Genomic DNA, 17,460 nt, shown 5'->3' with positions numbered 1-17,460 from the left:
ATATTATGTTGTATAGCAATGAGGATTATATATATATTTGAAGGCCTTGAAACACAGTATCTTGAATTTTCTGAGTTGACTGAATTAGTCACATTGTTTCTTATAAAGGAGGGGACAGGAAGAGTCAGAGGAGAGGGTGTATAATGACAGAAGCAAAATCAGAATGATATTCTTCAAAAATGGGAGTTTCTTACAATCCAAGGGTTGAGCGTGTTTGCTGGAAGGTGAAAATGACACATGGATCTTTCCCCTGGACCTTACAGAAATAACCAGACCTTTCATACCCTAAATTTCCCTGATGACTAAGGGTGCTGAGAATTTCTTTCTTATCCACTTGAGTTTCCTCTTTTGAGATTTCTCTGTTTAAATTTGTACCATATTTTAAAACTGAGTTATTTGTTTCCTTGATATCTAGTTTTGCTTTTGTTTGTTTTGGTTTGGTTTGGATTGAGACAGGGTTTCTCTAGGTAGCTTTGGCTGCCCCAGAACTTGTGCTGTTGACCAGGCTGGCCTTGAACTCATAGATATCTGCCTGCCTCTGTCTCCTAAGAGCTGGGATTAAAGACATGACACCATTGCCTGAATTGATATTAACCCTCTATTAGATATGAAGTAGGCAAAAACTCTTCTCCCATCTTGTAGGCTGTCAGTTGGTCCAAATGATGGTGTCCTCCTTTTAGGAGCTTTTCAGTTTCACTAGGTCCCATTTATTAATTGTTGATCATAGTGCCTGTGCTGTGGGTGTTCTGTTTAGAAAGTCTCCTGTGCCAGTGAGTTCAAGGCTAGTCCCCACTTTCTCTTCAGGTTGTTTATATGGCAGATTACATTTATTGGTGTACATATGTTGAGTCGTCCCTATATCTCTGAGATAAAGCCTACTTGATCATGGTGGATAGTCTTGTTGGTGTCTTCTCTGGTTTGGTTTGCAGGTATCTTATTGAGAATTTTTGTATCTATGTTCATAAGGGAAATTGGTCTCTAATTCTCTTTTGTTGTTGAATCATTGTGTGGTTATCAGGATGACTGTGGCCTTGTAGGACAGATTGGGAAATGTTTCTGTTTCTACTTTGTGGGATAATTTGAGTAGTATTAACACTAACTCCTCTTTGAAAGTCTGGTAGAACTCTGTGCTAAATACATCTTGCCCTCATGGGTGGGTGCTGTTTGAGGGGATACTTTTTTTTTTTAACTTTTTATTGATTCTTTGTGAATTTCATATCATGGACCCCAATCCTATTCATCTCCCTGTCCCTTCATATCCACTCCAAACCCTAGCAACCTCCTCACCAGAAGAAAACCAACCAACAAACAAAATCTCACTGTGGAAGCTGTGGTGTGACAGTGTGTTACAGTCTTCCCTTTTGCCAAATCTGCTTTTCTTATAAATGTTCATTGCAATGAGTCATTGGTCTGGTTTGAGGCCTCTGGTTTCTGCTACACTATCAATGCTGGATCCTCACTGAGGCTCCTCTCTGATATCCTGTTGTTGCCCTGTGTTACAGAAATCCTGCAGCTTTGGTTCTTCAGGACTGGCCCTTTCACATGCTCCAGCAGTTCATAGATGGAGTAGATGTTGGGATGGACCAAGTCATGGCCCTGGATCTGAGCCTGAGTAGTAGCTCAGCTGGTCCGCCTGACAGCTGGTTGAGAAACTTTTAATTACTACTTCTTTAATCAGTCATTACTGTTTCACTAGGGATTATACGACTGTTTAAATTATTCACCTTATCTTGATTTTCTTTTAAAGATTTATTTATTATTATATCTAAGTACACAGTAGCTGTCTTCAGACACACGAGAAGAGGGCATCAGATCTCATTACAGATGGTTATGAGCCACCATGTGGTTGCTGGGATTTGAACTCAGGACCTTTGGAAGAGCAGTCAGTTCTCTTAACCACTGAGCCATCTCTCCAGCCCCATCTTATCTTGATTTAACTTTTTTAAAAACTGTTTTTTCTTTTCTTTTCTTTTCTTTCTTTCTTTCTTTCTTCTTCTTCTTTTTTTTTTTTTTTTTTTTTTTGTTTGTTTTGTTTTGTTTTTGTTTTTCAAGACAGGGTTTCTCTGTATAGCCCTGGCTGTCCTGGAACTAACTTTATAGATCAGGCTGGCCTCAACCTCAGAAATCTGCCTGCCTCTGCCTCCCGAGTGCTGGGATTAAAGGTGTACGCCACCACGCCCAGCTTGATTTAACTTTGTTAAGTGGTATGTATCAAGAAAATTGTCAATTTCTTTTAGATTTTTCCAATTTGATGAAGTACAGGTTTTTAAAGAAAAAATAATTTAAAGAAGTATAGGTTTCTATAAGGTGTGCTATTAATAATAATTTCACACTTTGTTTTCTGGGACTGTAGAGTATAATCATAGTATTGTATAATTTTAACACAAATTTCAGAAAAATGACATCTTTCCAGGGTAGATTCTTTCTGCCATACCTTTCTGTAGAAAAACCTCTTGGTTGCTCCTATTAAGATCTGGCAAGTGACTGAACAAAGTCTTACATGATCAGTTCCGTATGGCAACTCAAGGCTGAGTGACATCTCTAAGTCCCACAGCACACCGGAGGGTCAGCAAATTACAACTCCACCTGAAATTCCCTTCTTCTTCTCCATTTAATCTGAGAGCAGAGGTCTGGAATTATACTGTCCTTCACCAAAACCAACAATAACAAAAGCAGCGTGACTGCCACGTGTCTGGGACAGTACAGGCTGGTAGTAAAAGTCTTCAGACTAAAACCTGCACAGGAAACAACCACGTGACCCCCGCTGAGTCTGGGCCTGACATTCCCAGCCCCATGCTGGGTCTCTGCTCCCCAGCAGCTCCTTCATCTTCTCTATTTGTTGTGTTGTATCTATCCCATCCCACTGTAATGACTGTATCCATCTCCATGGTTACCCTGATTTCCTACAGGGTAAGAGCTCTGTCTCATCTTCTTTGATTTCCTAGTCAAAAACAGTACCTGGCATATACAAGCTATTTAGTAAATGTTTGTTGAATTAGATTAAATTGAATCCTGTCCTCAGCAACAGAAAAAAACCTTAGAGCTCCTACCCAAGATCATGAAAATTCAACTTTCCTGATTTTATTTTCAAAGGACTTGCTAAAACAGAACAGCATGACATCTTGGCCAACTCTGCCCCCACCCCCAGGCTTTGGGCAAACGTGGTATTTCTTCTAAGGGAAACCTGTCAATCTCTGTTTAAGTTGAGTTTAAGATTTCAAAGGGCAGAATTCAGCAGTGCCCTGAACCTTCAAATGAATTCATGATGAGAGGACTATCCAAGTCCTCTCATTGATCTTGCCCTGGAATGAGTCAAGCCAGGCCAGCCCAGCTTGATGACAGCTCTAATCCCTTCCTCAGGATGCTCTGCTGAGGGTGGGTGAGGATAAAACTAACTTCTTGACTTCTTTTTCTGTTCTCAGTGTTTGAGATTGAAACCAAAATCTGGGGAATAAAATCCAGGGTCCTGCACGTGCTAGGCAAACCATCTATGTAGTTAGGGCGAATCTATCACTGAGCTACATCCACATACCTTTAACTCTGGGTCCTTTAAGGTCTTCCCAGCTAATGTGGCTAGCTATAGTACCTGTAGCATGCCACATTGTGCAAGCATTTGAGATTTGGAATTTTATTGATCTGGTTTTAAATCTCATCTGTAACTTTCAGTAGCTGAGAAGCACCAAGAATTTGTCATTATGTTTATCTGAACAATTCCATAACTTAGAAAGTGGAGATAAAGTATCTCTACATTGGGATTATTGTATACTTATATACACTGTAAAAAGAGTGGGTTTTCTATATGCATCAAGTACCCAAATAATAACAATAGTAATATAATAATATATTTGTAAATATAAAAATAAATATTATTGTCATAAGTATTAATATTATTCCACATCAGTGGCTCTAGAAATTGTACAGCCTAATGCTACCACCCCCACCCCCCCAGATAGCCAGCTATCCCAGATTTTGAAGATACATCTCTTCAGGTAGTTTTGTTCTGTAATAGGCCAGTAGAATAAACTGTTTCATTTTGTCCTGTGAAACTTTCATTATAAAGCAGAAAAAAACTACTTCCAGATAACCAAACGATATGTACAACCTTCCCCCTTAAAAACCTAACGGTGCTTATTCTCTAGCATCCTGAAAATTTCTAGGTTTCCCTAATTGATAAATCTGAAGCTAAATGCATTGGCTTTGTGAAGCTAGCCTGGCTTTCCTTGAAGCAATGGAGGCCCCTACACTATCGTGGCTGCCCCATCTCTATCTCGTTCCCTTTATTCATCGCTGTCTTAGTCAGAGTTTCTTTTCCTGTACAAACATCATGACCAAGAAGCAGTTGGGGAGGAAAGGGTTTATTCGGCTTACACTTCCATGCTGCTGTTCATCACCAAAGGAAGTCAGGACTGGAACTCAAGCAGGTCAGGAAGCAGGAGCTGATGCAGAGGCCATGGAGGGATGTTCTTTACTGGCTTGCTTCCCCTGGCTTGCTCAGCCTGCTCTCTTATAGAACCAAGACTACCAGCCCAGAGATGTTACCACCCACAAGGGGCCCTCTCCCCTTGATCACTAATTGAGAAAAGACTCCACAGCTGGATCTCATGGAGGCACTTCCCCAACTGAAGCTCCTTTCTCTGTGATAACTCCAGCTGTGTCAAGTTGACACACAAAACCAGCCAGTACAATCACCATCTCCTTAGAAAACAGACTGTTTCCGGCACCTCTTCCTACTTTTGTCTATTATTGCTTTCTTTCCCAATAATTTATTTAATTTTATTTCACGTGCATTGGTGTGAGGATACCAGATACCCTGGAACTCAATTTACAGACAGTTGTGAGCTGCCATGTGGATGCTGGGAACTGAAATCCTCTGTTATCATATTTATTAACAACGTTCTGTCAGCCCGACATACATGAAGCAGACATGAGCAACAGCCTTTTCCTTAAGACAGGTTTTGCAGTCAGCCCTGACCAAATCCATCTCCACAGAGACTTCCATCTATCTATCTCTAGCTGAAGACACTTGTGGGCCGTGGAGAATGGGTGGGTTAGGGCAAAGGCCGAAGCATCTCCTGTCTCTCTTCTTTCCTCACCAGGGGCAGTCAATGCGATGCCAAGGGCCCTCTGCATGCTTCCTTCTCCTTGAGAGCTGGGACTGTCACGGAGGGCTGAATCTTTCTGACAGCTGTGTGTAGATTTCCACCACCACACTGAGTCTACAGGGAGCACGGGTTTCTCTGCAGCTCCTGTGCCTGGAAGGTCTTAAATACTTGGATTTTTCCCATCGCAGTTTACCCTCTGCTATTACTTATATTTCTATTGCTATGATAAAATACTATGAACCAGGAAACTTTTAGGAGCGAGCATTTATTTGGGTTTAAGGTTCCAGAGAGAACGTCTGAAACAGTAATGAAAGCATGGATGGCATCAGGCAGACAAGGCAAGGAGCTGAAAGATCACCTCTTCGTTCAGAAGCAGAGAGAGAAAGCTGGAAGCCACACAGCTACGGACTCGTAAAATCCACCCCAGTTGTGTACCTCCTCTGGCAAGACTGAAGCACCTCCCTATACAGCACCAAGTCTCAGGACCAAGTATTTAAAAGTCTGAGCCTTGAAGGGACATACCTAATTCAAACCACCACATCTCCTACCTCTCCTTCCTGCCTCCAGCACCTTTGGAAAATGGATTTTGTGGTTTTAGTTTGTTATTTTTGGTGATTTTTTTTTTTTTTACTTTTATTGTGTTTTGATGAAGTGCATAAACCATGGGAGGTAAAAGAATAAGCCAGTTGCTCCTGGCCACTTCTTTTATAGCCATTTTCATCTTGCTTTTTACAACCCAGGATAAGGGTATGTCTTTCTTTCTGAACTGGAAGAAAAAAGGAAAAATACATGAGAGCCCAAAAATATGGGACAGAAGGAGGGACCTCATGGTCTTTCGAAACCCAGTTGGCTGGATTTTGATGGATATTTTCTTTCTTCTGCCTAATGGGAAAAATGTTATGTATAAAAGTCCCTTGACTATGATGAGATACCAGTTTTGGACAAAGGCCATTGCAACACAGAATGATCAGAGAACATGAGCTTTTTAACCCTGGAAGATAGACGCTTGTTGTTGGCCACTGCCAGTCCTGACTGGTATTGCAAAAGACGATTGGGTGCTGCAAATAGAGAACCAAAGGTAAACTTTTTAAACCCACTAGACATTATTAAGGATGTTTTCCTGCCATTTCTGAAGCTAAGTTCCTACACGGAATACATACAGGTCAAACTTGCTTGGATATCAAATCTGTACAATCACTTATCGTTTCAACATGATTTCTTGGAAGACCTTAGCAGGAGTTTTATAGACAAATGAGCAGATTCCATAAATTGTAGGCAAAGCAAAAGACTTAGAGCAATAAAAACAACTTTGAAAGAGGGGAAAATTGAAAACCCACACTATCTTTTTTCCAAAAACTTATTATAAAGAGGTAGTTATCAAGAAGTATGGCATTGATGTTCAGGTAGACAAACGAATTGATAAACTGCAATAAAGCCCAGAAATTGATTAACACCTCACTTTTCAATTTGCAGTTAATATGCAAAGGAAATTTGTAGAGAAAGAATAGGCACTGAAGTGTTTTGTTTTTGTTTTTGTTTTTAATTGCCATACGTTGCTTAAAAGTCCTGCCACGCTCAGTGAGTCTGTCTTGGTTCTAGACAGATGGTTGTTGGCCACTCCTGCTGGTCAGGTATCAACTCTCAGTGGAGAACCCTGGGAAGTTCCCTGACTCCTCTCCCAAGTACAATATTATTAATCTTCCCACCAATCTTTTCTTGCAAAGAGTCAAGAAAAGATACAACCACTGTAACAGAGATCAGAACTCAAGCATCTACAAGGACCAGACAAATGACACAAATCACTGAAACAAACATGGACGGTGTGGACTGGACAATTATTGTGCCTCATCATCAAGTGTTTTCCAAAAAAAAAAAAAAAAGAATTATTTCAAATTTATATGTATGCTTTCCAGTGTTTCTAAATTGACAATCAACTCAGCAAGATTTAAGTGCCACTCAAAATCAAAAGACTATAGGGGTGTTTCAGGTCACCAACCTTACTTGTTCCATGCTTGAAAGAGGACAAGAGAGGGAACGAACAGAATCGGTTGCTAGTTTCCCCTTCTCTGGCTTCTACCCTAGAACTACCAGGCGACTGATGACTTCCGCTTGCCCCCAGGGAAGCCTAGTCCAGTCTTTCCCATCATGGTGAAAGAAAATCAGCTCACTTGTCTCTGAGTCATCACCTCACTGTCCACTTAAGCAGAACTGGCTTCCTAATCACTTCCTAAGGTCTGTGGATTTTTTTTTCAGGGCTTATTACATGACTTCCCTTAAGAAACATTGCCTGCGGCGCTAAATCAATGGTTCTCAACCTGTGGGTCAAAACCCCTTTGGGGAACACATATCAGACATCCTGCATATCCGATATTTACGTGACGATTCTTGTTGTTGTTGTTGTTTCAAGACTGGACTTCTCTGTGTAGCGCTGGCTGTCTTAAATTCACTCTGTAGACCAGGCTGGCCTCAGACTCAAAAGGATCTGTCACCTCTGCCTCCAGAATGCTGGGATTAAAGGCATGCACCACGACTGCCCTGCTTACAATATGATTCTTTAAAAATGTCAAAATTACAGTTATGAAGTAGCAATAAAAATAACTTTATGTTTGGGGGGGGGTCACCACAACATAAGGAACATAAGTATTAAAGGGTCACAGCATTAGGAAGGTTGAGAGCCACTGCTTTAGATGCAAGTCCTAGTACATAAATATATCCCAGTCATGGTACATATCAAAGTGGGATTTAACTGTTTTGGTTTGTTTGTTTGTATTTAATGGCTTATTTTTCAGTGCAGAGTATTGACTTCACGGCCTTATTCATGCCAGATGGATGCTGTACAACTGAGCTGCCCTCAGCCCTCGACTGTTTTTTGTCACCTATCTCTCTGAAGGTCTAAGGGGTAGGTAGTATCTCCTGATTTTCAGTGGCTCGTTCATCATCCAGGAGAGGAATATTTGTGGATGGCTGCATAAATATACATAGGCCAAGCTCTTCATTTTCAGACCAACTAAGCTTTTCTGGACTTCCGCTTCTCAAATATTGCAGTGCTTTTTGTAAGTTGCATACATATTTTAATACAGTCCCACGGGAAAATACATTTCAGAAAGGGAATCTATGAAAAAAACAAAACAAAAAACCCACAGTACCCCTCTCTTATCTACTCCATTGACAGCAAGTTTGTAAGCATCTCTTTCTGCATTTACAGACCTTGTGGACACACGCATAAGTACAGTAAGTACAGCTCTTGTGTTACCACTGTATACCAGTGCTTCTCAATGTCTGAGCTGTGACCCCTGTGGGGTTGAGTGACCTTTTCACAGGGGTTGCCCAAGAGCATCTGCATATCAGGTATTCATGGCTCAGAACAGCAACAAAATTGCAGTTATAAAGTAGCAACAAAAAATAATGTGATGGTTGAGGGGGTCGCCATAACAGGAGGAACTGTATTTAGGGTGTGGAGCATCAGGAAGGTTGAGGGCCACGGTTGTACACATATTTGGGTTCACGTTAGAGTAATGTTCTGACATTCATCTTTACTGCATGTCTTGATGCTCATCCCGTCGCCCGCCGTGCACGTACCTTTCCCTCAGTCTCCTCTGTGACTTTTCTTGCTGTTTTCAATCTTCGTTGTGAGCTGACTTTAGAGTAATGCCCTGACTGTACCGGAAGGGCAACACAGATCAAGCTAGCCTCATGCTTGCTCGTGAGGCCCAGAGTTCTGTAGAAGGGAACTGGGCTGTGTTTTATTTCTCCAGTCCCTGTCAAGAGTGCTTATTTGCCATGCTTCACTTTTCTACAAATGTGTAATGGCGTTTGTGAAAAAAAAAAAAAAAAAAAAAAGACGTAAGAAAGTTAAAGAAGCAAAAATATTGTCTCTGAAGAGCCGGCAGCCTGGGCTGGTGGCTATAGCTCAGTGGTAAGGCCTTGTCTAGAATCCCAAGGCCACAGGTTTACCCCAGCACTGACGATAATAAAGTAAAATGAGTTCATAATCGTGTCTTTTTAAAGTCCTGGGGTGTTGCGGTGGCTGCGTTCGTCGGTTCCACGGGGCCTCTCCATGTTCCCCTATTCTGCATACATGTCAATGAGAGCAAGCACCCCCAGCCCCTTCATTCAGTCTTTCCAGGTATAAAGGCCAAGGACTACTATCGACTTTAGATCACTACTAGGTCTCTGTAACCAGTCACGTCGTTTGGAAAACAGGTTTAGCAACAACCACGCAATTGAATTGTCACATAAGGAGTCTGAAGTAAAGGGCAGCCCCAGGCAAAGGGCTGGCTTGCCGCGGGGGGCCATCTCCTGAGATAACTGGAAACCACAGAAGGGAGCGGTAAGAGTCTCACTTCCTGTGTCTCTTGTAATGACTTGCAAATTCCAAAGTAGGAGAGGATCATCACGTACATGCCTGTGTGCTCACACACACACACACACACACACACACACACACACACACACACACAGAGACACCATGGAAACAGGAGATAGGGAGGTGCCATATCAAGTGAAAGGACAGCCGAGGTAGAGCAATGGGACATATGTCACATGCAATTAGAAGAGGAGACTATTTGGATGGTAAACGAAGGACCAGCACAGCCGAGTGTGGTGGCGCACGCTTTTAATCCCAGCACTCGGGAGGCAGAGGCAGGCAGATTTCTGAGTTCGAGGCCAGCCTGGTCTACAGAGTGAGTTCCAGGACAGCCAGGGCTATACAGAGAAACCCCTGTCTCAAAAACACACACACACACACACACACACACACACACACACACACACACACATACACACACACAGAGAGAGAGAGAGAGAGAGAGAGAGAGAGAGAGAGAGAGAGAGAGCAAGGGGTGACAGCACGAAAGGTTAATTAATGGTAGGGAGCAAATAAACACAAATAATAATGGCATATGAATAAAAACACTATCGTGAAACCCATTGTTTTGCAGACTAGCTTTAAAAATAAACGTTAAATGAAATACACATTCTAGGATTCTCTACAAAAGTGTGCAGGTAGGTATTGAGGGGCCCAAAAAAGTGCCAAGCAGGCGAAGCCTTCCGTGATGTTGGCGCCGTGGCTGTATTCGCCACATTGGAGAAACCCTGGCCAGAGTCGGAAGAGTCTTCCTTGTTAGCGTGATGTCTGTGCCTGGCAGGGTGAGAATGTGAGAAATCCAGCTCTTATGTCATTTCTGGGTTTGTGCCCTTGTAAGTAAGGGCATGAAAACAATAACATAACGGGACAGTCAATCCTGGGAAAATAGTCTGTAACCTGGGAAAGTGTTAATCCCCTTCCTCGGTGGGGAAATGCAACCAGGTACTCCGATGGCTGAATTAACTGCTCAGGGGTGTGATGAAATCAGGGCCCTGGGCACATGGATCTCTCCTGTCAAGTTTTCGTTTGAACAACAAGCTTGTATTTAACTTGTGTTCAGTAGATTGTGCCACTGTCGATTATTCATTCTGCGAACCTCCTCCGTGACGTCACAAGGCCTTTCCCACCAGCGCTAACATAATTGAAGCAGGCTGGGTAGCTCACACAAAAGCAAAACACTGAAGTTAGAGGGTATAAAATAAAACACTGACGCTTCCTGGGGAACCTGAAGATGCCTGCTCATGACTCCAGCCTTCTGTGAGCACAGGCAGGGCACCAGCTTGAGGCCAGCCTGGGCCAAAAAAATATGTCTCAAGAAAAAGATGGATTCCTTTGTAGTGCTTTGAAGGAAAAAGTCCCTCATTGGTTCAAATGTGTGAATACTTGCTCCGCAGAGGTAATTCACAGAGTAGGTTTAGAAAGTGTGGCCTCGCAGAAGGAAGTATGTCACGGGGGTTGGGGGTGTGGGGAGGGTGGGGGTGGATTTCAAAAGGCTCACACCATTCCCAGCTTACTCTCTCAGCTTCAGGCTTGTGGGTTAAGATATGAGCTCTCACCTTGCTGTTCCTGCTGCCGTCTCTCCCCCCTCACACATACGATGACGACCTCTTATCCCTCAGAAACTGTGATTCCAAATAAGTTTTTCTTGTATAAGTTGCCTTGATCACGATGTTTTATCACAGCAGTAAAAAAGTAACCAATGCCGATTTCCTCCATTGTCACTGTAAGAAGTATTACTGAATGTATCTCTGTGTGTGAGTGATTATTAAATTATCTTCAGACCTGCTTGAAATGTCTACTCCCCATACAGCTTTCTCTAAGCTCCCGAGAAGATGACTTAAAAAAAACATGTAAGGAAATAAATGTATTTACTTATCTACAGTATCTTGCCAAACCTAGTGAGAGGAAGGCCGCATATTCTACAATCAAAGGGCTTTGTGGGTGGTAGGAGTTTTATCACAACACTAATCTCAGTGTAATAAAATTCACTCTTTACATATCTGCTTTCCCAAGTGCATCACAAATGCCATGAGGGGAGGCTGTAACTTACTCATTAATGACTCCCAATCCATGTAGGTGTTCAGAAAAATGAATATAGACACACATACCTGAACAGACTCCATGTGGGCATCAGCCTTCAAAATAATACCCTGGGAAAGAGGATGTTTGTTGTACTGCTGAAACTCTCTATAATTCCCAATTTTAAAAATAATATCTTCAAACAAGTTTCCAAAGCACACAAGAGCACAAGAAATATTATTGTATTTCCCTGTTCCCTTTCCTCTTCGAAGAGTCTATTCTCTAAAAAGTTTCTTATGGCTAAGTGCACCCAAGAATCGTAAGTCACCACCCTCAAGGTACAAATGCTGTCTCGATGCCTCCCTGTATTTTAATCCCGTGAAGCCACAGTGATTCCACTCTGCCCCTCAGGCCCCTTCTGTCGCAAGCTCCTTTGATTTTGAGATCATTTTTGTATGATTCTGGATCATTCCTATCTGTGGCTTTTAAAGAGCCCTTCATACAACTGCAAAACAGCTGCCTTCCCTTTTCCCTACATTGTAGTCAACACTTAGAATTCATGGATTTTACATCCTATCTATCTGCCTTTCATCTATCTATCTATCTATCTATCTATCTATCTATCATTTATCTACTTATCTGTAGGAGATGTAGTATGACAAGATTTTTTTCCTGAGGAGATACAATATGCATGTCTCCTCATCCCAGACACTGAGTCCACAATAGGCCAAAGTATGGATACCACCTGAAGTGATTGTATTGTGAAGGTATTGGCTTGGGACCTCCAAGACAAAGTTCTCAACCCAAAGGAGATTTATTTCCTGAGAAGGACAAAGGACAGGGAATAAGAGACAAGGACAGGAGGTAGAGGACAAGGGAGAAGAGGAAGGGAATGGGGGGGGGGGAAGCAGAGGACAAGGGAGAAGAGGAAGGGAATGGGGGGGCAGAGGACAAGGGAGAAGAGGAAGGGAATGCGGGGGGCAGAGGACAAGGGAGAAGAGGAAGGGAATGAGGAAGGGGGCAGGGTTATTTGTTCTGGAGTGGGACAAAGGATTGCCTATGGATAGAGAAACACAGACATGGCACATAGGAAAATAGCAGTTTATAAAGGTAAAAGAGGAAACCCCATGCTAAGATGAGGTGTTTAATCTTGATTGGGCATGTTAATTAGGTAAGTCAAAGGTGGATTTGCTTGCAAGTCTCCAATACTTTGATAGATAGACCTTGGTAGTCAGCCTCAAGGAGAGAAAGTGGCCAAATAAGGGAATGAACTGTGGTGGGTTTAGCTTTAGGAATTTAATCTAGGGGCTGGAGAGATGGCTTAGTGGTTAAGAGCACTGACTCTTCTTCCAGAGGTACTGAGTTCAAATCCCAGTGTGGCTCTCAACCATCTGTAATGGGATCCGATGCCCTCTTCTTGTGCATCTGAAGACAGCTACAGTGTACTCATATACATAGAATAAATAAAAATTTTAAGGAGTTTAATCTAACAATTTTTAGCAAGGCAGGAGGGGTTGGGGAGAAGGTCAAGGCCTGCCAGAGCCATATTTGCCATGCTCGGGCTAGCTGGAGTCCCTGCATCACCGAAGTCCAATTTGGCGAACCAATGAGAGTTCTGAGGGTTACTTACAGGAATGTAGGTGAAGGGTGACTAACAGCATCAAAAATGACTCAAAGACAGCCTCATCACCCAGGCCTACTAGCAAAGGTGACAGCTCACAAAAACCAGAGTGCACTGCACAGCCTGCGGGCAGCTCAACAGGTTGGAGAGTCCCTTTTCCAAGGGAGTCAGTCTGTCTGACTCCTCCAGGCAGCCTGGCTTGTCTCAGAGGGTTCTTTGCAGTTTGACTATATTGCTTCCTCCGAGAGGGAGGGAGCCTAATGAAATCTGGGAGTTTCAGGGACTTCCTGAAACTATTTTGAGGTGTTACCCTCTGGCTTAAGGATCTTCCCTACAGGATGAAATGTTTCAACCTAGGAGGAAATGTAGCGGGAAATATTTAAAAAGCCACCATCCCGAGCTAGCGCCAGCTACTCTCTGGCCCCCGTGATCTCACTGCCTTCATGGCTAGCCCCATGCAGCGACCACCTATCTTGTGGTTCTCTTGCTGTGGATTCTGCTCCCATTCCCTGTGGTTAGCAGTCACAAATCCCAGGAACCTGGTAAAATCAAAACTCTAAAGGCTTTTAAAATATCAGTCAGATTGATATTAGTAAATTCTCAACCCACAAAACACCCGCACAATGAACTCACAACTCAATTGATATAAACACAAGCTACACACCTAGATGGGGTAGATGCATCCGAATTATTAGTTAGTTAGTCATCTATCTAAGAAATCCCCAACACTTATGGCTCCCAGGACTGTGTGGGTCCAGCTCCTCTTCCTCTCCTTTAGGTTCCATCTTATCTCTTCCTCTCCTTCCCTTCTCCTCTCCTCTCTGTCCCTCTGTCCTAGACTCTAAAATTCTCAGTCCCCTTCTTTTTCCACTGCCCAATCACGGGCTCTCACTTTGTCTTGTACCTACCCTCGCTGCATATAGGCAGCCATCCACAAAGAAACTGACACACAACAAGCATACATTTCCTTCCGTCATTCGAGGCCTAGAGTTTGAACTCAGGTCCTTAGGGTAGGAAGCAGTCACCTTTACTATCAGCTAGTGGGCCCAGCATTCATCTTTTAAATAAAAGCCTCTCTAACCATTGCGGGGTGATATCTTATGGTTGTCTTCATTTGCCTTTGCCTAAGGATTAGTGATGTGCCAGCTGGCCATCTGAATAAATGCCATTTCGTATGCTTTGTCCATCCATAAAGTTTTGTGTCTTATCTTCTATGTATGCGTGTTTTGTCTGCGTGTATATAAACGCATCGTGGATGTACCTTGTACCCAAGGAAGCCAGGGGGGGGGGGGCTTCAGATCTTCTGTAACTGGAATTACTTAAGGTTGTGAACCGCCATGTGGGAGTTGGGAATAGAAATCTGATCCTTTAGAAGAGCACCCAGCGCTCTTAATTACTGAGCCATCTCTCCTGCCCACTTTCTGCATTTTTAATGGAATGATTTGTTTTCTTACTGTTGAGTTTTTTAACTAGGTCTGATTATGATTTGACCCTTTGGTCTGTAGAAGTGTTTCTGTTTGACCTCCCTCTTGTCTACACTTCCTACTGTTGCTTGTGCCTTTGTGGTTCTAGCCAATAGATTTGCCCAAGCCAGGAAACCAAGTAGTTTATGTGTATTAACTCAAAGAAGGCTGTTTGAGATGGGTTTAAAACATGGCTTATACATTCACTCCTGATCATTTTCAACTCATAAAAGCTCTCGCTTCTTTTGGCGCTCTCTTCATATAGGGCAATGTCTACTTTTCACCAAGGGACTCATTCTCTTTGTGTCTACTATGGGCTGAATCGTTACTCCTGCAAGGTCATAAGCTGAGGCCCTCAACCCAGTGCCTCAGAGTGTAGCTGTGTTTGCAGATAGGGTCTCCGGGTCTCTAAAGGGTTGATTCAGTTAACACATGGTCCTTATAAAAAATAAGAGTGTAAATCTGACATGATTGGTGCACACAAAGGGAAGTGAAGACCTGGGGAGGTGGTGGCCCTCTGCAAGCCATGGGAAGAGGCTTCAGAAGTCACCAACATTATTAACATCTTGTTGTCAAACTTTTACCACTTGGAGCTGTAAGAAAATTACATTTGTTATTTAATCCACATAGTCTCTTATACCTGGTGTAGCAGCTATGGCAAACAAATACAATACCTCACTGTTAAAACTCTAAGGGAGTGAATATGATAGGTCCAAGTTGATGATTAAGGCCTCTGCTAAATAAAGCTTAGAACAAACCACAATATCACCAACCCATAGGATGCGCTCTTCTGAACAAATGCTCTCCCCCTAGCCAATTTGCTTTGTCCAGGGTGTATGAGAGCCAGGAGATACGCGATACAAGCTAACCCCAATGGCAATGTATATTTAAGTATCCATCCTTGCCAAAACGGTAAGGACTTAGAACACCTTCCATTGCTAGGAAACTGGAAGCTTAGCAAGCCTACTAAGTTTGGACCTTTATTTAAGATTTCTTTCAATGGACCAAGGCAGAGCTAGCAAAACACACAAGCGTGCATATGTCAAGAAATATGCAACTTCTATCACTTGCCTGCTGCTCCATTCCAAGCCTCCATCACTACACCTGGCACCTGCTAAGAACTTAAGTAACATGTCCACTTCATATGGACGGCAACATCCAACCAGAGACTCTTTTAGTGGGTATAATTCCAAACAGCAGAAACCTTGGACAAGTCTTGCGATGGCTGTTGGGTCAAAAGATCCATACATCGAGAAATATACTCTGAAATTTGCGCTTAGCAGATTCTTCTGAATTCGTCTTGAATGTACAGTTACAAATAAGAGAATGGTGACAGGGCGATTCGTAGGGGAGGCTGGAGCTCCCCCTAGGGGCGGAGATGAGGTATCTCTAAAAATGCCGTGAGGTTCAGATAGGTAATTTCTTATTTTTGAAGGAGATAAAACCTAACCTTATGTGGCAGCATTGTTGAAAGAACCTCAAAGGATGAAAGATCTAATGATAAATCTTTGGTTACAAATCCATCCAAAAAGCCATCTACCAAACATCAAGATGTAAGATACAAGATATTTGAATATTAAAGTTGAAATTTATTAATTTTTTGGGTTGTTTTTTTTTTTTTTTTGAGACAAGGTTTTCCTGTGTAGCACTGTCTGTCTGTCCTGAAACTCACTCTGTAGACCAGGCTGGCCTCGAACTCAGAGATCACCCTCGCTCTGCTTCACAAGGGCTGGAATTAAGTGTGTGTGCCACCACCAACTGGCTTGAAATTTATTAATTCTTTTAACACCTATTTTTTTTTTTTGTGGGGTCTTGGATGAGAACATGAAAACGCAAGCGATGTGTGGGTACTGAGATTAGCAAACAGCTTGCACGAGTAAGTTTCTTCTTCCACCAAGAGAATCCTGGGAATTGAACTCAAATTATCAGACTCCGTAGCAAGTACCTTTATCATAGCAGCACAAAATGGAAATTATGTAAAAACGAGTCTTTGGTATACACTGTGTAATTACAATTATTTTAATATTATACAATTTAATTTTATTACATTTTTGTGAGATATTATAATTCTGTTGAACTTCAAATGATATCTAGTCCTGACACCCCAAAATTCTAACAGTTCCAATAGTCAAGATCAAGGGCAGATTTTGGTTTTATTGTTTAATTTTTGTTGCATACATGTTTATGGGGTGGGGTCTTTTTTGCAATTTGTATTAAAAACATTTTTATTGATTCTTTGAGAATTTTATACAATGTATTTTGACCATATTCGCCCCCAACTCCTGCCCTTAACTCCTCCTAGATCCACCTCTACCTCCCCATGCCTCTCAATTCTTTGTTTTCCTTTTTATTAAAAAAAAATAGCCCATCTATTTAATTCATTCTCTTGGTGTGAGGCTAGCCACTGGAGCATGGTCGACCTACCAGGAGCACCATTTGTGGTGGTTTGAATAGAAATGGCCCTCATAGACTCATGTGTTTAAATGCCCATACGGAGTGGCACTATTAAGTGTGGCCTTATTAGAGGAGGTGTGGCCTTGTTGGAGGAGGTGTGGCCTTATTAGAGGAGGTGTGGCCTTTGTTGGAGGAGGTGTGGCCTTATTAGAGGAGGTGTGGCCTTGTTGGAGGAGGTGTGCTATCATGGGGACAGACTTTGAGATCTCTTATGCTCAAACTATGCCCAGTCTCCTTCTGTTGCCTTTGGATCCAGGTGTAGAACTCTCAGCTCCTTCTCCAGCACCATGTCTGTCTTCATGCTGTGATGTTTTCTGCCATGATGAAACTGTAAACCAGCCTCAATGCAATGTTTTCCTTTATAAAAGTTGCCATAGACATGGTGATTCTTCATGGCACTAAGACCCAAACTAAGATGTGGAGGAAGAACGCTGT

At 42.4% G+C, this 17,460-nt stretch overlaps 1 long non-coding RNA gene across 1 annotated transcript in view; it reads left to right on the top strand.

Annotated features, from left to right (window-relative positions):
* The first annotated feature begins 9,395 nt into the window (after nucleotides 1-9,395).
* The window catches only part of Gm34678, a 35,245-nt gene continuing 27,180 nt past the window's right edge, over nucleotides 9,396-17,460 (top strand). Inside the window, exon 1 of the long non-coding RNA XR_003951502.1 lies at nucleotides 9,396-9,432. This is a non-coding gene — a long non-coding RNA (predicted gene, 34678). The remainder of the gene's footprint in view (nucleotides 9,433-17,460) is intronic.

This window comes from Mus musculus, chromosome 15 (assembly GCF_000001635.26).
Source record: "Mus musculus strain C57BL/6J chromosome 15, GRCm38.p6 C57BL/6J".
Lineage (NCBI taxonomy): Eukaryota > Metazoa > Chordata > Mammalia > Rodentia > Muridae > Mus > Mus musculus.
The sequence above is the reverse complement of the archived record's forward strand: the minus strand, read 5'-3'. Positions and strand labels throughout refer to the sequence as shown.